At 39.3% G+C, this 21,789-nt stretch overlaps 1 protein-coding gene across 4 annotated transcripts in view; it reads right to left on the bottom strand.

Moving 5' to 3' along the window:
- Positions 1-21,133, bottom strand: part of LOC145985879 (abscission/NoCut checkpoint regulator-like) — a 438,255-nt gene extending 417,122 nt beyond the window's left edge. For 2 of the 4 annotated variants that reach the window (XM_083120003.1, XM_083120006.1), the window contains exon 1: positions 21,070-21,133. The gene's annotated coding sequence lies outside the window, so the exon portion shown is untranslated. The remainder of the gene's footprint in view (positions 1-21,069) is intronic. The other 2 variants (XM_083120004.1, XM_083120005.1) reach the window with 1 other exon arrangement.
- Positions 21,134-21,789: the final 656 nt, after the last annotated feature.

Below are 21,789 nucleotides of genomic sequence, written 5' to 3'. Positions count from 1 at the left end.
GGACCCTTCTCGAAATGTATTTCTAGATACGTGCCTGGTGAATTTGTAAGTTTCTGAATCATATTATGTGTTATACGAGTATTTTATACGTCAAGTGATTCTAGATAGAAAAAAAACCATTACTGAACATTCTACTCTAACGAAACACACACAATTCAAGTTAAAATACAACTTTCAATTTTGAAGTAAAAGGTAGAAAAAATAATTTTTACTGCAGCAGAGAACGTTCAACAGTATCGAGACGAGGCTTGACACAGTCCTAGTCTCGTCTCGATTCTATAGAAATCTGTTCTCAGACAAGTCTTCAAGTGTCTGGTCTTATTCTCGTCTCTATTTTTACAAGCCTGTCTCCGTCTCGGTAAAATCCCTAGATGGGATTAAACGAAGACACCTCCCCCTCGGTTCCCACTTAATTCCAACCGGTACGTCCGTATTCCTTTATCGATATCTTTAACAATAACAAATAACCATAACAAACGTATAATCAAACAATTCATTCCTTGGAAAGAAAGCTGTTGCTACGAACCTATACAACTAAATTCATTCGCAGTGAATGAATAACATTCTACAACAAGTACAGGCAATTTATAAGGTAGGAGCTAACTAACTAACTAACTCTCTAGTCTTCTTAAACCGGAAGGTTTATGACTGCAGCAACACAGGTCTTCCATCTGTCCCACACAGAACCCAAGACGTGTCAATCGACACACATATTTTGATTTCAATAACACGTTAACGTGTATAAACTGCAAATGATGCACCTTTTAGTGTGTGAAAATACACATAGAAATGTATAAAAGGGTATTTTCAACAGATGAAGTTCCGTGTGATGCACCTAAAATGCATCAATTGGGAAGATCAGACAAGATCATTTCTAAGATAACAAACTTTCACTTTTAATGCATCAATTGACACACATAGATGTGTAATTTTGTTATCTTTGAAATGATCTTCTCTGATCTTCCCAATTGATGCATTTTAGTGCATCACACGGAACTTCATCTGTTGAAAATACCATTTTATATATTTCTATGTGTATTTTCACACACTAAAAGGTGCATCATTTGCAGTTTATACACGTTAACGTGTTATTGAAATCAAAATATATTTGTCAATTGACACTTTTTGGGTTCAGTGTGTATCCTGAGCCAAGATCTATATACTCTTTTCCATTCCTACCAGTTTCCTTTAGGTCCATCTGAGCATTATCTCTCCATCTTCGTCTTGGTCTTCCTACAGGTCTCTCACCATCAGGTTTCCCAACAAGAATCCTGCAAATTCTTCTTTCCTCTCCCATCCGTACCACATGACCTACCCAACTAAGTCTTCTTGATTTAATCATTCTAATAATATCTGGACATGAATACAAATTATGTAGTTCTAAATTATGTAACCTTCTCCACACACCTGTCTCCTCATCCCTTTTAGGCCCAAATATTTTCCTAAGGACCTTATTTTCAAATACTCTCAATTATGTTCCTCTTTCAATGTAAGAGACCAAGTTTCACATCTATATAATACTACAGGCAAAATTACTGTTTTGTATATTTTAACTTTTAGTTTCTTAGATATTAAACGAGACGACAAAAGTTTATGAAGAGAAAGTAACATGAATTTCCTGAATTAAGCCTGCTTTTTATTTCCTCTTGAATATCATTTTCATTTGTCTCCTAAGTACTTGAATTTGGAAACTGGTTCAAACGAGTTGTTATCAATAAATAGATTTTGATTATTAAATAACACTTGGTTTCAGCCTGTAAGCTCAGATTTAGTTTTCTCTTGCTAAGGTAGGAGCGGTGTTCGAAAATCGCATATCCATGGGGATTGAAACTTTGGAGTGCAAATATAAAATTAGCAACTCTATGTATTGATTGATTGATTGATTTAGATTATTTTACTTCGCGTTTTGTGCCTCTTGGCTAATTTGCGAAGATGGGGATGAGTGATGAAATGATGAAATTGATGAATGGACATTCACAAACAACCAAGCCCGACCGGGATTCGAACCCGGGACCCTTGGCGTCGCAGCGCGATGTGCTAACCACTCGGCCACAGGGTCGGGCCAACTCTATGTATAAATTATGCATAACTAAAAAGTGAAAATATGAACTTTAAGGAAATAATACTTATAATGGCTTGTATCTTTTTTTAAAAATAGTAAAAAAGAACCTGAAACTTGTAGGTATTCGCTTAAAATGTACAGTCACTGGCAACAAAATTGGGACACCTAGATCCTGAAGGCGTTGTGTGTGTTGCCTAACTCTGCGGCGGTGGTAGAAGTTGCCATTGAAGAGAAGTTGCTATTACAATCCATTTATCGCCGTAGAGTTAGGCAACACACATAACACCTTGCAGGAAAACTAGTATTTCAGGATCTATACCACAGACAATATTAACTTGTCTGTGTCTATACTCTGTCCCGCCTATCTCTGGAGCAGGCGAAAGAAAACAATTCTCTGCGCAAGCAGTGACGCGAGACGGCTCCACCAATGAACACGTGAGAGGGAATGGGATTGCATGAAGTTAGGGGAAGCGACTGCAGTTACCAGCCTTCGAGCACCGTGTACTGCTTCGCTCTGCCCACTCGGTTTTCAGATGATTTTGAAGTAAAACTTGGCATACTTCATAGGTCACTTTCAAAAGATGAATCTTTATGGAAACAATAATGTTATACTCACTGGCTGAAAAATAATTAATTAAAAATAACCACAAAAATGCAAGAGCCGACCACAAGAGTAGCTAAAACATTAAAAAATTAATCTATCGCATGGGTATATCCACACACAGAACCCAAAACATGTCAATTGACACATACATGTTGAATCCAATAAATCATTTCAAGGATAACAAAATTTCACTTTAATGCATCAGTTGATTGAATGATTTGGTATATAAGTCCACTATATGCTCAGTACGGCTAATCGGGACTGGACCTACAGTTTAAAGTGGGATCCGAACCACTATGTGCCTCTACCGGTATCGAACCCGAGATCACAAGGCGACGACGCTACCACTGCGCCATCGGGGAGGCCTAATGCATCAATTGACACAGCATCGTATTATCTGACGCTATCAACTCTATATCTGAAAACTCCCAACTGGATGTAATATATCTTGATTTCTCCAAAGCCTTCGACTCTATAAACCACAACTACCTCCTACATAAATTATCTCATCATTTTAATATTCATGATAAATTTCTCTCTCTGCTCAAACACTACTTCCGAGACAGACAACAAAAGGTTGTACTTTGCGGAACCTCTTCTTCTTATCGAGGTGTATCTTCTGGTGTACCCCAAGGCAGTGTTCTTGGACCTCATCTCTTCATCCTCTACTTTGATGATCTTCCAGAATATATTTCTGACTTATAAAAACCTTCTTTTGTTCGCCGATGATTGCAACATATACAGTAAAATATCAAATTTAAATGACATGGCCCTGTTGTAAAAGAACTTAGATTCCCTAAAAAAGTGGTGTGAAATATGGAACCTGAAACTTAATCCTCAGAAATGTACCACCATGACCTTCTCATTATAGAAAAATATATTTAATACGCAATATTTCATAGAAAATAATTGCGTTCAAAAGGTTGCCGCACAGAAGGACCTAGGCGTCATATTTGATGAGACACTCTCCTTTTCTGACCACATCTCTGCAGTCTCTAAGGGTTCCATGCGTATGCTGGGTCTCCTCTATCTTTTTACTGAAATAAACAACCTGTCTGCTCTCAGCACTTTTTACAAATCTTTCGTTTCACCAAAACTCGAATAGCCTACTGTTCTCCAATCTGGTCTATGGTATGCCCCTCAAAATTAGATAGACTAAATTCTGTTCTAAATTTCTTCCTGGCCATTGTTCGTCACAGAATTCCATCCACAAAATATTTACATAAGTCAATCCTTCTGAAAATGCTAAATATCAATACCCCTCATGATAGACACAAACTTGCAGACCAAATTTTCCTCCATAAAATAGCCAATGGGAACATAAGAAGTGATCGCCTTCTTCAAGAAATTCACTTTCGAGTACCGTCCCGCACCACAAGGAGCACTCAGCTTTTCACATATCAGAAACCAAGATTAAGCCTAATACAGCGTTCTCTCTTCCACAGACTACCCGGCCAATACAACATTCTACCAAACAGAATTGACATTTTTGAAAACCAGGTAATTTTTAAAAAGCTACTGTGTAACAACGTGTAATTTACTTTATCACCTCGTATATTAGTTTATGTTATTATTCTTTATTGTTACTTCCATTATTTTTCTTTGTTATTACATTCCAATGTAAAATGGTCAAAGCTCTATTTGGAATTATCTAGTAAATAAATAAATAAATGTGCAATTTTGTTATCCTTGAAATGATATTTTCTGATCTTCCCAATTGATACATTTTTAGTGCATCACACGGAACACCAGCTGATAAAATTACTCTTTTATGATTTCTGTGTGCATAACTCTCGAACGCCTGGTTGGATTTCAACCAAACTTGGTACGCGTATCACTTGCAACCTGGAAACAAATACTGTGGGGGTAAGACACCCCTGGCAACACTGGGGGTGGGGGTGGGGGTGGCAAGGGGGTGGCAAGGGGGTGACATAAAATAATCGAAAACGACCGATATTATGTGGAATGCATAGTTTTCGGAGTCGTTAAGATGAATAGTGACACTCCCAATGCCGTTTAACTCCAAGACACCTCTGGCACCCCTAGGGGTGGAGCTGGGAAGGGGTGACATGTAAAACGACAAATATTAGTATAGAATTCATAGTTTTCGGGGTCGCTAAGATTAATAGTGACACTCCTAATGCCATTCAACTCCAAGGAACCTCTGGCACCCCTAGGGGTTGGAGTTGGGTAGGAGTGTGACATGTAAAGAACCGATAGGCTATTAGTGAGGAAAATCATAGTTTTCGGGGTCGCTAAGATGAAGTGTGACACTCCCAATGCCGTTCAACTCCAAGACACCTCTGGTACCCCTAGGGGTGGGGGTTGGAAGGGGGTGACATATAAAAATAATCGAAAACGACCTATATTAATGTAGAATCCATAGTTTTCTCGGTCGCTAAGATGAATAAGGACACTCCCAATGATTTTCAACTCCAATTTCATTTTACACTATAGTTAGCATTCATTATTTTCCTGTCTAATAGAAGATTGGGATAAATAAATACCCGGGCAACGTCGGGCAATCAGTTAGTTTTACTATAAGGAACATTTTAATCTGCTTGCACAGGAATACAGCTGTCTACCACAAGCAGGCCCGAAGCCAGGAATTCTTTGTAAAGGGGGGGGGGGCGAAGTCAATCCTAGAGGGGACAAATTTTTAATATGTTGTGTCGCATTGGCAGATATAGCAGGGTAAACAGAGGCACTTGCCCCTTCCCCCAAAAGAGGTAAATAACAGAAAAGGGTTGATATAGCTATTGAAATTGCAACGAACAAAAAAAAAACTTCGAGCAACATCAAATAGGAATTTTTCGATAATGATCTTTCCAGATTGCCAAAGAATATAAAGTTTAACATAAATAGACAAATAGGGACTGTATCTACTTGATATTTACAGGTCGATAATGTTAATAGACTATTAATATGTAGTTTACCAACAGCCAGGGCCGGATTAAGACAAAATTGGGCCTGGTGCGCAAAGAATAATAGTAACTGTATAATAAGTAACACTAAGTCTAGGCGTCTGAAATTGGGGCTCCAAATTTCATTCTAAGATTTATTTTCAGGTTAATATAGCAAAACGTCGCCTTGTAATCAAGGGGTGACGGGTTCGATTCCTGGTGGAGGCACATAGTGGTTCGGATCCCACTTTAAACTGTAGGCCCAGTCCAGATTAGCCTTACTGTGCATAAAGTGCACTTAAAACACCAAATCAATCCAATAATATAGCAAAAGAAAACTGTTCAGCTTTCGGAAAATTCCCGTCTGTTTTCATGGCGAGGAGATACAATACGCACCAATTGTGCATTTATTTCAGTATCACCCGAATGGGCACTGCTACTAAAACAAACCCTGGGTGTATAAAAGAGTATGAATTTCTCTCCATGTTACAAGTGCAAACATTTTGTTATGTTGATTATTAAGCTGGTGCTGGACACGATGTTTGAAAAATATGATGAATAATAATTTTCGGAATCCAATGTATTCCTTATGGGGAATCAACTTCAACATCAAGTTACGGCTAATCAAATGGAAGTTTCGACTTTTCCGCTGGTGAAATTCATATTCAAACTGCCCTCTTCCCGTTGAAATCTCTTTCTATTCCATCGGAAGTTTTATATTCACAAGAGAATGAATCAAATCATACTCCCATATGATCAATGCTTTTTTCCTTGCCTCCTGGCAGTGTTGCCAAACCGGTAAAAGAACTAAATTTCACCTTAAATGGAGTTAAAACTCATGGAGCTAGATAAAGTGCCTTCTAGGGTAATGTTAGTTGTCAAAGGGGTGGGGCACTGCTATTACCGTTAACTCTAAATTGATGACAATTTATTCTTAGTTTTCAACATCTAGATCCGGCGGCATCGCCCATCTCAATAATCCACCGATTGTGGTATGAAATCGAAAGTAAAGAATTCCCTGATAACAATATTATGTCAATTTCACGTCTAGCATTGCGCTATAAAGAAGTAGCTGAGGAGATAAGAGAGAGTGGGGCGATGCAGCCAATATAACAATATCACGTCACGTGCAAAATGTATAATTATGACGAAAGGTGGTCTATGTGGGTCGGAACCAGAGATGGCATCATACTGGGGCACGGGGGGTGGGCGTCCCAGTTCACAGCCGAACGAGTGCACGAAAGATTGATTGATTGATTGATTTAGTTTATTTTACTTCGCGTTTTGTGCCTCTTGGCTAATTTGTGAAGATGGGGATGAGTGATGAAATTGATGAATGGACATTCGCAAACAATCAAGCCCGAGCGGGATTCGAACCCGGGACCCTTGGCGTCGCAGCGCGATGTGCTAACCACTCGGCCACAGGGTCCGGCTAGAGTGCACGAAAGAGCCAGATCTGGCTCCAAGAGAGCTAAGTTGGCACACTGCCATGGACGGAAGGGCTTGGGAAGACTCCCGTGGAAATTGTATCGCATGGCCATCTAACGAGAATCCAACACCATTGTGTTGTGTTATGCAAGAAAAATCGAATTAATTAAATAATAATGGTTACATATTATCTACACTTTGATGAATTGTGTAAAAATTTGTAATACATTTTTTGTACTTGCTAAAACATTAAAACATGGGTCCCTTAGTCCACCATGGACTCAATTTCCTTCAAAGGGGAGACTCTTTCATCACTACAGACAATGGTTGCCTACTGGTTACGTTAACCATTTTGCAAAATATTGTGTGAATTGTATTATATTATAGTTGAAATACATGTTTTGACACCTGACAAACAAATAGGAATCCCTTGATTGATCAATGGCTTCTTGGATTACAGTGTCATCATTAATATTTCATATTAAGTTTATTAGAAATAAATTGTTTTAATAGGGCGCAAATAATTTTACAGGGCACCAGTGCATTCTCTTTAACATTATTTTCTTCATATAGATCGTTTTGCTCCCAGGGCTGACTCCCGGCACCCCATAGCTATGGCTCTGAACTTGGACTATAAGAATAGCAAATATTGCCAGCGAAGCGAGCAAGAAAATTTTACGAAATGTATTTTTATTTGTATAAAATTTGAAATCTAGGGTGGCGTAATTGCCCCTCTGTGCCCCTTGCAAGTACCCTTGGCCGTCTGGAAGAAAAAAGCAAGGACACGTATAAACTAATTCCATCATGAGTATCCAATTGTCCTGCTATTCTTAGATTATCCTAGTCTTGTTTCTTTACTTCAATGTTTGCTTCCCCTAGAATGGACTTCCGTCCAAGGTAGGGGGACAATGCCCCTTGCCCCCTTGTGGTTGCGACACTGTTTATGAGTGTCTCTTCATCAATTCCACGTCATCACTCATTGTTGCGATTAGCTAGAAGTGGCAGAAAAACAACGCTAAGTAACAAAAATCAAATATCCACTCCCTCTCTCTACCACATGAATCACTATTACCAAATGGTAGACTGGGGAAACAAAAATTTAAGGAGTTCAAACTTCATAGCCACATATCCAAGAAAAACATCCAAACACATTAGGCACTATAATCCTGTACATCTCTTGTTTCCCCTTTATTAATAAAGAAGTGAGATGAGGATTGTCTTATCGGCGCAGTGGAACTTAATGATCATGTACTAGGTACTTAAATTATTAAATTTAAAATTAATATTCCTTCACACATAATCTTTATTAACAAATAATAATATTAATTATTCTTTCCAAAGTTAGTTAAATCAACAGAAATTACGTACTATAGAGTATCTCCCACTTAAAATATTACAGTTCGTCCCATTTGATTGTCACAAGTCAGTGAGTAACTGCTACACAAGTCCGAGCCAACCGCAGCCCCGCCCAAAACCCCCACAGCCAACATGACCCGGAGCAATCTACCAAAAAAAATTAATACAAAAAAAACAGAATCCTTCTCTTGCCCTTTTAAGAAGTAAAAATATCTATATGAACTTTAGGTAAATTACACCCGGCCATGCAGGCCCAAAAAGGGTGATAACGGTAATGCAGTATACTCAGCCTGTCCAGCCTGGGTCCAGTTCGTCCAAAGTCTCCCCCAGTCAGCAAGGATCTGCCACGCTAGACTTCTCGCTCGCCCAGCGCAGAAGCCCAGCCAATGGCATAACCTTCCTGAGTCACCTGTCTATTGAGTCTCAATACGTCATTCATGAGTAATATTACACTATGGGCTTACAGCACCTTTAATATAAGACTACTCAAAATGTCACAACTGTTCTACATACTGAAAAATTGCAAAATCATTTCCCGAAGTCTGAATCTGGAAGGGAATTTCTCCTCCCAATCCTGATACATTATACGGAATCCCATACACTCTAATAAATCACAAAATCAATAAGTGTCTTTGTTATGTTGCTAGAGTAACACATGATATAATTGTAAAGATTAGTGAGAATTCCAGGTAGGAGTGTTTTTTGTATTTTTCACAGGAGGGGCAAAGCAGGCCCTCAGGGGGCAGTTGCTCCCTTGCCCCCCCCCCTCTAGCTGACCACAAGAGTAAAGCCCGACACAGCTATCTCTACCGCGGTGCAGATCTCAATTTTAGTTCCGTCTCCCTCCTTCTTATTATCACGCGTTCTACCCTGCTCGCCAACCTTCGCCATTGTTGCCAATTGTCACTCCATTCTTGGACACAGTCGGGCAAACATAATTTAAAACATTTGAATAGTGCTCCAGCTAGCGGTTCACACTGTTCGACAGGGACGTTAATGTGGCACCTACAGCAAGACGTAATAGTTGCTTATTTTACACAATGCATTTTCATTGGCTAGCTAGTAACTAGTGTTGCCAACTGTATTATGGAAGCACTATTTCTATCACTGAAGGAGAAAGACAAAGTGGCGGTGATTTTTGTTGGATTCAAAGCGCCATAATATTATTTTAAGTATTTGACCGGTTTGACGTTGTGTGCGTGTATTGCGTGTGTGTATGTAAAAGTGTATGTTTGTTAATGAACGTTAAATTCCATATGCATAATACATACTTTTAGTTTGACGAAATATCTCTGACATTTTGTGATACTTTGCCAATAGTAATGTTTGTAGTGATTTAAGGCATATTTCATTGTCAAAATTTTTCCATATTTCTAACTTTAATACATACTTTTACATATTTAAGGAAAATATACTTAATTTTACATATTTCAACAGATTTATTTCACAAATTGTTCATATTTCATAATTTCCGAATTGTTCAAAAGAAATAAATTATGTGGCTCCATGAGCATTTCAACTCTTGGCTCCGGCACGTGTTCTTGTAGAAATTGCATAGAGGAGACTGTCATTTTTGCTGCTTAATGCGATGCATAGTTTTCTGTGTTAAAATTGCCATGCTCTGATGGGTGACAAGTTCATAGCAAAAGAAAAAGCCGCGTAGCTGATCGTCTAGTGGCAGTATATGTACTTGTTATTGTTGTCGAAGCCGGCATCGTTTGTAAATGTACAACAAAGGCAACCGACTGCCGCCGATCACAGAGAGGCAATAATACTGCTTGAGGTCCAATTGTCGCGGTTTAACACGTTCACATGTTATTAGTTCTCAAAGCAGTGGTATTAGGTCGTGTATTATCTGTCTATGCAGTTCCGTACCAGTGTAGACGGGTTCATTGGGAATGAACAGTTAAAACGCTACCAGTGCATTAATGCAATGGAAAATAATAAATTGTTTATTTTGTTTGAAATCACTCAAATAAGGAATCACTACGAAGGAGTCTTCTTTGTAGCATTTTGGGTAATTTTACGTATGTGTTAGTCCATATTTTGCGAATTTTTAGTCCATATCTATGTACATACAAAGTCACTTGTTAGTACATATTAATCCTAGTCCTGGATGACGTTTAAAATTCAACGTTTGATAATGCTGAATTCTCTAATTTTCTTGTTGTAACAGCTGTGCATCAGCTCAATGTAGCGATTTTTATATCTGCTCCATTAGAAATACTGCTTCTTGAGTTGTGTCGCGCATCGCACGGCAGAGAAATATGTGTCGGGCTTTACAAAGATAGAGTGTCACAAGCATAGCTAACGTGCTTTTTTTTTTTTTTGCTGGTTGTCATTTATTTTTATTCTTAGAGAAAATTGTTTGTTAGTAGCTATTGGAATTTGCTATTTGGCAGTTTAAGAACATTTTTGTGTGTGTGAAAGTGGAAAGGGACAAAGTTGCTTCTATGCATGACAAAGTGCATCGTGAAATATTTAAGCAGGCATAGAAAAAAGTTTTATTGTTGGTAGAAAAACTGCCCCTGGACCCAAGTTCTACTGAATTTTGGACCTCCTTGAATGAAATGTTTGACAGATAAAAGAAAAATCAACTAGCTTGCCACAGTATAGCTAAAAATAGAGAATAACGTGTAAGACATAACAAGTGTGGACAATGTGGAAAATGAACATATATTTGGTGGGAAGTTACATTTTAAATGCAGCATGTAAAACGAGCATTAGTGATAAACTTAATGAATTACCAACCTTGATTGTTTATTGTGTGACAATAACAGACATGCTGGCTGAGCATATGAATCTTCATACGTGATTCCTACTGTAGACAATGTATACTCCATTTACGAAAAACGATGTATAATTGAACGAGTTATTTTTCCATTGATGATCACCTGCTAGCAAGTAAGTTAATTCAAAATTTCAGGGATTTACATGTCAAGTTTCCCTGGCCCCTCTGGCAGAGCCAGTACACCCTTGCTTATTATCGCAGACATTGTATGATAGAGGGAACCCACTCGACTACCTGACAAGATGTTTAAGACTAATAATAAAGCTTTCTACTCAGTGCTCGCTAAGTTACTCTGTTGAATTTCTGGAATCAAATTTCAGGAGCATGGAAAATATTGCAGGTCACCTACACCTAGCCAGGCTCTGCCCCTCTTCCGCCCGCATTGCGGGGACGGCCGCTATGCCACTATCTAATTCCAGGATAGACTAATGTCTTAAAATAATTGAGATAACTTAATTTTGTTTGGAAGTAAATTTGTAAAATTGGATACATTTTTGTCGGTCGAGTAATGCACTGCCAAAAGACTTGTTTCCGTTCGCTTGCTCCAGATTCCAAGGATATGGAGTATGTAGTTCATGTGTTACTTCATTACAGTGACGATCTACTCCTACAATGATAGTAGTTCGTCTGGAGCATCAGATTTTTAAATTTGGACATAAATGATTGCTTGTTTCTCTCTCAGAGGCGTCGCCATCGGCTGGGAATGGGTCGTCTCCAATAGTGTGTCACATACCGAGCTACCCAAATAGACACATGAGAAACTTTAGGATCATTTACAGTAGAGAGGAAGAATCTCACATATCTAGAAAGAGAGATAGAAAAAGAGATGGAAATAAGAAACAACTTGACCAAGATAAGAAAACTTCTGCGGCGCTGTCCTCAAACTTTGAACAGCAAGCGAGCGGAAGGAGCTCTTTAGCATGTTCCTGCGTTGCCAAATGTGCAGCATTCTTCAACACATTCCCGTCGCTTTTAGTGAGTGTCAACTGATTGTATCATAACGAAGGGAAGGTTCTTATCATCTTGGTGGAACTGTAGAAAAGATGATGGTAGAACATAGGGAAAAACGAAGACACAAAAAAGAAGAAAGAGATAGAGAAATGGAGGGAGGAATAAACATGCAATGAAGGGAAGGAAAATGGAAGAGATACAAAGAGATGAAATTAGAAAGAAATTTGATCGATAGAGATACAGAGGAGGAAAGAGATGAAGAAAGGAAAGAAAGATTCAGAAACAAAAGAAGAAGAATAAAAAAGAAGAGATAGAAAAACGTAATAAGGAAGAAAGGTACAAAGAAAGGGAGGGTGAGAGAGAGAGAGAGAGAGTAAAGTGTAAGAAAGAGGTTTGATTGATATATTTTAATTCGCTTTTCTGCCACTTTTGGCTAATCGCGAAGATGATTGATTTATTGAGTTGGTATTTTAAGTCTGCACAGTAAGGCTAATCGGGGCTGGACCTACAGTTTAAAGTGGGATCCGAACCACTATGTGCCTCCACCGAGAATCGAACACGGGACACCTTGATTACACGGCGACGACACCACCACTGCGCCATCGGGGAGGCTAATCGCGAAGATGAGGATGAGTGATGATATGATGAAACTGGATAATAAACCTTTCCTCGAGCAAGGCCTCATCTCCAGGAAGCTATCAACTCGCGGCAAGCCACGGCACCAGCGACCTGTTGAATGAGATGAGTCAAGGCAAAATGGATAATAAACATTTTCCTGCTCCCACAAAAATAGGCAATAATTATGCTGGAGAGTTATATGAACTAACCGATCTCTAACTACGCACTGGTAATGATCAGGCTGGAAAGTTCATACAAACTAACCGATCACTGATTCAACTAAAATCGTTAGTTGTTAGTGTTGCCCACGAGACGAGACGAGACGAGACTTTGGTCTGTCCCGTCCCGTCTCGTGAAAATGCTGTCTCGTCTCGTGTCTCGTCTCGAAAATATTCTTTTGTCCCGTCTCGTGTCCCGTCTCGAAGGGTTCTGTCTCGTCTCGTCTCGTCTCGTTTTGTCCCGTCTCGTCTCGTAAAAGTGATCCGGGATATCATGGCAACAAAAGTCAAAAGTAGCAGAAACACGAAATATTTTTCCGGAAAGTGGGATAAAGCTCCAAATATTTTACCCATTGCGTGGTGAGAATAAATAAGGTTCGTTAATCATGAGGACATTAATATTAAAAATGCAGTTTGTTGGTTACTGATTGCTAGGTATCTTATGAAATCTACCTTGTGGTTTTTCTCGCTTCATACAACTGTCTATCCATCGTACATTTATACCAAGTTTGTTAGAAGAACCTGTCCCGTTTCCCGCGCTAGCGATCGCTCGACAGTTTTGGTGCCAATGAGAAACGAGAAAAAAGTCGTCTGCTGGCCAGCGAGGAGCGAATGGAAGCCAGAAGAGAGGAGCTTACGTAGACGTTGTTGCCAAGTTGCGTATTTTAATTTGCTGCCTGGCTTTGGCTTTCCCCAGCACGGAGTTCAGGCGGTCTTCAGCAGCAACACCGCTTGGTTTATGCTAGAAAAGCCAGCGATCAGCTACCGCGGGAAGCCGGACAGGTTGTAACAAACACGGTATAAGTGAGTGCTCTTTTTCATTACTGCTATACCTTTTGGAAGTCTTGAAATGTTTTCCAATAGACCTTCTTTCTTTCTGAATGTCGAACTTCCGTGCACTATGAAAATGTACATTTTTTCTTTAAATTCTAAGCTTGGCGCTGGGGAGCAACAAAAAAGTTTTTAAATGTGTAGTACGAACACAAAAGACTATTTAAAATTTCAATGTTTAGTATATTACAAATAGAAAGCATTTATTGTTCTTAATATTGTTAAACATCTTCTATGACATAAGTTTCAAAAAGTGTTTCTTTGTGATATTGTGCTGTTTCTTATGCTCAGCTTATGACGCACATACTTCTTTGTTTTCCCTTTAGCCTCTAAGTCCGGTACCACCACCGCTTGATCTAATTTATCCTTTGGCAGGCACGCATCTAGAAATATATGTCGGGGGAGGGTGTCTGAGCCAAGTGTTTCAGAAAAAATGATAATAATAACATTATAACACCATTAAGCCTTGTTTCCATGATTATGAAAAAATATAAATATGCTGACCAAGGCAGTAATTTATTTTATTAAAAACATAAACTAAACGTAACGTTTCAACCTTCTAGCAAGGTCTTCATCAGACTCTGTATCAAGTACAAAAGTAACAAGATACACAAAAAGGGCATTATATATACACAAACTTTACTCCCTCCAGACTATTAGAAAGTTGAAAGGAACTTTCTAGCAGGTGACTTTCACTTTCCAACTGTACTTTCACCTAAAAGGCTAAACATAATAACTTTCATATAGAATGTGAAGAGATATTCATATTGAATATCTCACGCTCTTTTTCCTTCATTTTTCTCCCTTCACCTCTCCTCTTTCTCTCTTGTCCTTTCCACTCTTTCTAACACTTTCTTCCATTCTTTGTTTAACTTCAGTCCCCCATTCCAGTTCATTGTGTCTTCTTCACCTTTCTTCTCTATTTCCTTGGCTTCCTTCCATTTTCTCACTAGCATTCTCTTCTCCCTTCCTATCTGCTTAGCCTCATCCCATTCTATGTCATGTCCTGTTTCTCTCGTGTGTTTAAATATTTAAATATGAATATGTAAATTAATCAATTCCATTATTGTTATTGCATGACATGTTACAAAGATGGTAGAAGAATAGTAATATAACAGCACGAATATTAGCTAATATCTAGCTTACGTGTAGTTAAGATCGTCAAAATCTGCATAAAAACAGCTGTCCTGGCAAGAAAATTGATGAATTGAATATTTGCTGAATAACAAAAAAAGATGTTACATCCAGTTGACGAAAAATAAAGTTCCTGATTAATATTTTATGCTCATTATTATAAGTAGTAGCGTACATAAAACTTCATTGATACTGTCATTCAAAGCAGTATGATCCCAATAGAATCCTTGTTTTCTAGTAAGTTCGGCAGGAATATGTAACCCTCGATTATGCTAAACAAATATATTTTTTGTTTAGCTAGAGCAAGGCCCCAGGAGGATGCAAGAAGCCTTTCCTGCAACAGTGTATGTTTTACGAAGCGAAGAAACGTGACAAAACCACCACGTATGGAAGACAAACCTGCATTAATTTTATATCGCACGTTTACAGAGCCGTGCCTCCTGAAGTTATAAAAATCCCAACTTCAATGATTCTTTTAGACATGCTATAGTTGAAAAAAATATGTTTAGATGCACCCAAAGTGCATCATTATTAGATTATGCATATAACGTGTTATTGGAATCAACATATTTGTGTAAATTGGGTGCCTCCCCGATGGCGTAGTAATAACGTCGAGGTCTTCTAATGAAGGGTCCTCGCGTCGATACTCAATGGAGGCACAAAGTGGATCGGATAGCAGTTTAAACTGTAGGTCGGTTCGCGATTTAGCCTTAAAAAAAAACAAAAAAAAAGAATATCAACCTTAAGAATATTAGAATAAACTAATTCACCCGCAGTTAAGTCAAATTTCACGTATCCCTCTTCATCCTCGTTCATAGACATCCTGCAATACCTTGTGAATGTGTGTTATATCCCACCAGGTGCGAGAAATGTGGAGAGTTATTCTTTCCCTGTACTGCGTTACTTCTTTTCATAACAGTAAGGCTAAATTCTCGCTTTATCTGAACTTTTAAAAAATGTGCAAAATACGTCTCTATCTTTAAACAACCACCCTTTCCCATGTATGTGTAAAATAATCCCACTCTGTCTCAGAAAACATCTTCCTACGATGAAATTAAGGAAACAACTCTCAAGTCTCAACAATTATAAAATTTTGCTTAAATTTCCTATCATTTATACAAACAGTAGCACATATCACGTCCTTTGGTGCAACACTGTCAACAGCTAATGTTACTTTCCTCGTCCTAATAAATTTACTTCCAACCAGTGACGACGCCAGGGAAATTTGACTGGGGGGGGGGGAGGCTGGCAACAAAATATTGTAAGGGGGCAGTCACATTAAAACGCCAGAAAACACTACACATATACATACTTATATAATAATAATAATAATAATAATTATTATTATTATTATTATTATTATTATATTCATGTATGGTGTTTTGTGTGTGTCTTTTATTTAGAGTGGACGTTTACTGCCTAAATTTACTTCTTGATTACGAGTTTATCTCCACATGATTCGCTTTAATAAAGACATTAATTCTTTTTTATTGGTAAGTTGCGTTGTCTCTAGTGGCCTATTTCAGTATTGAAAGACATTCATAATTTTATAATTCATCGTCTTTCTTGAGATGAAACTACTGATATAAATATTTAAGTTATAAGATAATACGAATTATAAATGATGAAAATAATGCTTCTAAGAGTTTAATTTTCTTTCAAAATAAACGTGACGTTGGAAGAAATTAATCTTCTTAAGTATTAGAAACAATGTGAGGCACTTAGTGAAGTGCAATTCTCCTGTAGGAGAATTCTGCTCTATGTGCTTTGGAGAACACATTGCGCACCTTTGGTACGTCCAGGACTTGACATTTCTTCTCAATGGTACGAACAGCCAAATGAGGCAGTCTGCATCCAGCATCCTGTTTCGAACAAGCCTTTTCAAAGATTTTAAGGACAACCATCTTCGTAACGCTGAAGAGTTTTGGGCAAAATTTGTGTTTCACCTTTCAGGGAAATGTTATCACAGGATAAAAAATCAGACAAAGGTTACAGTTATCTCATAATTCAAGAAATATTCTGACCCTGGCAATACTTACTCTTACTCTACCACTCCAACGTATGTCTGTGCTACCCAATTACAGGCACCTATGGAGTTCGTGGGAAGAAGTTCTTCGATTTTGATATGTACGAGAAACTGCGAACCTGCATCTAATGATTGAAGAGTGGCAAATCCTAATAAGCGTTCTTTTACCTGTCCGCGATATGTTTTGAATCGAATTTTAAGTGTAATTTGCATTTCAAGGTTCACGTTCAATACATTTCCAAATAATATCCCCTCATTAACTTCAAGAGTATCAAAGAAATTCCCATTGTTAAGGTTTCCTCAGACTCATCATCTCGAAATTCAAGTCCCTGAATAGTAAGAAGCCGCGATGAATCCACAACATCTGACATGTAGTGTCGGGTTTTCTTCGATCACTTTTGGTCCTGGGTTCGATACCTAGTGGAGGCACTTTAAACTATAAGTCCAGTCCCGACTAGCCTTACTGTGCATAAAGTGGACTTCAAACGCCAAATCAACCAACCAACCAAATCTTGAATCAACTTTGAATGTCTTTTAATAATTAGCGTTGTCACTAACGAGCACGATTAGAATAATTTGCCCGTACTACAGATGATGTCTTGTGGTCCTCAAAATATTCGTGATGTTTTAAAACCATCCACATTCAACACTTTTTCCCAGTTCTTAAGACTGGTTAAAACTTAGGTTAATCTCGGCTATTACATGACATAAATGAATGAGAAATCACCTATGCCCAGGTCGGCGCTCGAATCTTGGACGAAACAAATTAATATTTGTTAATCAAGTTGGTATTATAAGCAGGACAGTGATATGCAGAATACACCACTTTGAAAAGGTGAAAATCGTCATACTCTTATAAATGATCTCTCTTATTATTCGATATTTAATTAACTTCAGTTGGGGGGCCCGGGTGGGGGGCCGAAGTGTCTGACATGGGGCGTCCCCCTGCCTCCTCTGGCGTCGTCACTGCTTCCAACCCTCTAATAACTTCGCTGCTGATAGCCTCACCTTCGAAATGGAAGCTTGTGTATCGGCGAATAATACAAAGAACTTGTGTTTACTGTCCCTCTTTCATTCAAAGTCTGCCGTTTTCCTTTTCAGCTTTTCCTGCAAAACTTCCTGTCAGCAAGCAAACCAAATTACAGAATTTTTATTGCCCCTCCCTTGCATCAACTTTCATTCCTACTTTAGGCCTGGATTTATGGCACGTACCTGCTACTGCAGGTCAACCTTGCCCTATGTTTGGTGTTTGCCCCCTGAAGCAACGGTGTCCATTGTTCAAAGCGAAACCTTTGTCAGTGGTGAGCGGCGAAAAATAGTCTCGGAATACACCCTGGTCGTAAACAAGCTCCCGCCACCCTGACATTGCTGTCAGCTTCCCTCTCAAGTTCAATAAAACTACTTTGTGAAATGTGTTTAATAACGAGTGAAAATGTAGACAGTAGATACTACATGTATTTTGCTCATAAACTTGAAGGCTAAATTTACAGAATAAAAAGAACAGCTACAACATTCCTTCATCTGATTTACAGAAAGGCTAAACGGGACTGGACCCACAGTTTAAAGTGGGGTTCAAATCACAATGTGCCTTCACCGGGTATCGAACCCGGGACCCCTTGATTACAAGGCGACGATGCTACCACTGTACCATCGGGGAGTCCCCTCATAGAGCAAAGTTTCCTTCTACGACGATTATACAGAACTTAGTGCACTTCCTTCATTTGAAATCTATTCTATATCAGCCTCAGTATTTCGTTATTACAATCCAAGGAATAGTATTCTCCTTAAATAAGAAATAAAGAAATAAAAAAAACATTGGAAATAATCTTCAAACGGACGTAAAAAATCGAATCCAACCACCTGCAGAATGCCTGAGGGAAACAACAAGAATTTTCTCAACAAAGACATCCGAAATTTCCATAACATTCTAATAATTTCGCAACCCGTGCAAATAATCATGTGGTAAAATCTTGTCGTGGTTCCCTGTAAACACTAAAATCACCAAATTACTTCTTTCCATATTTCCCGTATTTTCTCCTCCTCTTTAGCTCTCAGCTGTTCGGAGTGGGATAATGCACGATTATTTGTCCCTAATTATCTCCTTCTCTTAGTCTTGCTTATATCTTGGACTCCTTAATAACTTTCCCAACAACTCCTTATCAATTTGTACTGCCATGTTTCCTACAATGCTTTCCCTACTTCCTAATAACAATCACTTCTGTACACCCTTTGATGTAAAAATTAAATAATAAAAATAAACCATATCCGTCGGTCCGTTTATCTTTCCAACCTATAGAGCTGAGACTATTTTTACAAGATAAACCTCGGACGCAGACATTCCACGATCTTTTGGCCCCTCCTTCCACCTTCTCTACCTGCCCTTTTACTTGATGTTATTCAGAATTGCATTAGTATCTGGAGTACTATCGTAACATAAAGTTATTAGCCTGGAATATTTTTTTTTTAAAAAAAATGGGTATAGGAAATAAGTTTAGGTATTCATTCATGCCTCTCTCTAGAATAGTCTTCTTATTTTGACTTAATACACGCTTATCAACGTTTCTAATTGAAATACTTTATTCCAAGCAAACAAGTATTTGGAACTGATTAAAAATTTTGCTTTTATTTTTTTCGAGACATTCGAGACGAGACGAGACTTTTCAAAAGCCGTCCCGTCCCGTCTCGTGTCTCGTCTCGAAAACGAGACGAGAAAGGCATTCCGTCTCGTCCCGTCTCGAATTTCAAAAGGCTTGTCCCGTCTCGTGTCTCGTCTCGTTTTCGAGACGAGACACGAGACGAGACGGGACATGTCCCGTCCCGTGAGCAACACTATTAGTTGTTCAGTTTCAATGATATGATGAAACTGATGAAGGAGCGCTCACAAAGAACAACCATGCCAAGCCGGGATTTAGACCCGGAACCCCTGGCGTCGTAGCACGTGGTAAGAAAGAGAAAGGGTTTTAAACCATCAAAGCAGAGCCCACCTGAGATTATTTTGAACGCTCAAACGAAATTCTCGGGAGATGACACTGCCATTGCTGGAAAAATCCACCAACAGATATCCACTGCAGGAATATACAGGGAAAATGTGCATGGGCGTGCGTCCACAGCAAGGTTTCAAAACGGGGGGGATAGTCGTCAAATTCATAAAATTATATTTTTAAGTGGGATATAGGCTGTTAAAAATTGTCTGACATCATGTTTATAGAGTCGTGTTAAACACAGATACATAGCAAAAAATGAAAAAAAGCGACAGAGGAAAAAAGAAAGAAACAGGAGTACAGCACAAGACACATTGAGCGAAAGAAACAACAGCAATCGAAGAAACAATAGACAAAAGTTTGTTTGTCCGAGTTTGTTTTAAATCCATTTTATGCTTAGATAGGCTTATCAGGACTGGACCTACAGTTTAGAGTGCCGAACCACTACGCAAGGTGCGTCCAGCAGGTATCGAACGAGAGATCGCTTGAAAAAAAAAGAAATAAAAACCAAAAGCCCGTCAGGAAGAGAAAGGGCGAGGGGATGAAAGAGAAGAAAGAGAGATAAAAGGAACGATAGAGAGACGGGTGAAGGAGAAATAAAGCAAGAGGCAAGGAGAGGAGAGAGGGAAAGAGAGAGAGAGAGAGAGAGAGAGGCTTAGAGAAGCAGAAATAAGAGAGAAAGGAACAAAGAGAGACAGAAAGAACCAAAATAAGTTCGAGAATGAGGAAAGAGAGAGAATTGTATAAAGGAGAAAAAGAGAAAGAGGAGAGGAGAGGAAAGCAAAAGACAGTCGGAAACACAGCAAATGAATAAGAATTCCAAGACTGAGAAAGACGAAAATTTAGAAAAAGAAACACAAATGTAAAAAAAGGAAAGAAAAGTGACACAAATAAAGATTGAAGAATGAAGATTTCTTCCTCATTCCAGCAAAGTCAACTCCTTTCATCCTTCACCCTCCATGTGGGCTCCTGTTGACATTCTATGGACTTTAGAAAGAAGGGTTGTACCAGAGGTCTCATCAGTAAAAATCAACGTTTCAGAAACCCTCGGAAGTCCATTTCACGAAGATACATATAGGGATAACATGGGCGCGTGTGTGGAGAAGTTTATGCGTGTGTGACGAAATCGGCGGCAAAAATTGAAGAAATGAATGGTTTGAACTTACCGGCGAGGGCTTATCTCATCGCCGTCCACCCTACGGGGCACAAGAGGGACCTTTAATCATATCGGCGGTGGGAGGGACACCCTCATTACGAGAACCGGTGACCCTTGCAAAAGCGCCGACAGGGAAGGGGTGGGGGAGGCCGAGCGGCGAGCTCCGAGAGGGGCGACGATGCCTCCCCAACCGATTGGCGCTGCGGTGCGTGGCCAGGGAAGGGACCGGAGACCAACGAGAAAAAGGGAGCCGCCCCCTAGGATGCAGAGGCAGCGCACGATTGGGCAACGAGAGATCGCGCAGCATCATGGTTGGACGGGAGGCCCTGTTCCGTTGAGCTGAAGGATATGAGGCGACGGATGCTGCTCACAGCGCCATTTCTCGCGGTGGTTGGTCGCTCGGTCGTGTTTTTAATCCTCACTCGGACTCAGTTGCTTGTTAACCCGCGGGCTTTTGCATGGAGCGTTCGTTATTGGCCGTGAGAAATCTTGGCAGTGCATCTTGAGTTCGAGCGTTGTTTGAAAGCAGAAGATTTTCCCCCCGATCCTAATCAACGAACGTTGCCTTCACAGTGCCCCATAAGCCTCGTGATGGATGCCTCTAAATGACATCTCGCAAGGAGCACCAGCGCATCACATCCGGAGAAACACCATGGACACAGGTGAGCCATTTTGCTTTTTTACCCCTCCCACTTTTTTTCGTTTTGTCTCCCCCTTTTCTTTTTGACAA

Source organism: Lepisma saccharinum, chromosome 3, assembly GCF_977018435.1.
Source record: "Lepisma saccharinum chromosome 3, izLepSacc3.1, whole genome shotgun sequence".
Lineage (NCBI taxonomy): Eukaryota > Metazoa > Arthropoda > Insecta > Zygentoma > Lepismatidae > Lepisma > Lepisma saccharinum.
This window is presented reverse-complemented; position numbering and strand designations above follow the sequence as displayed.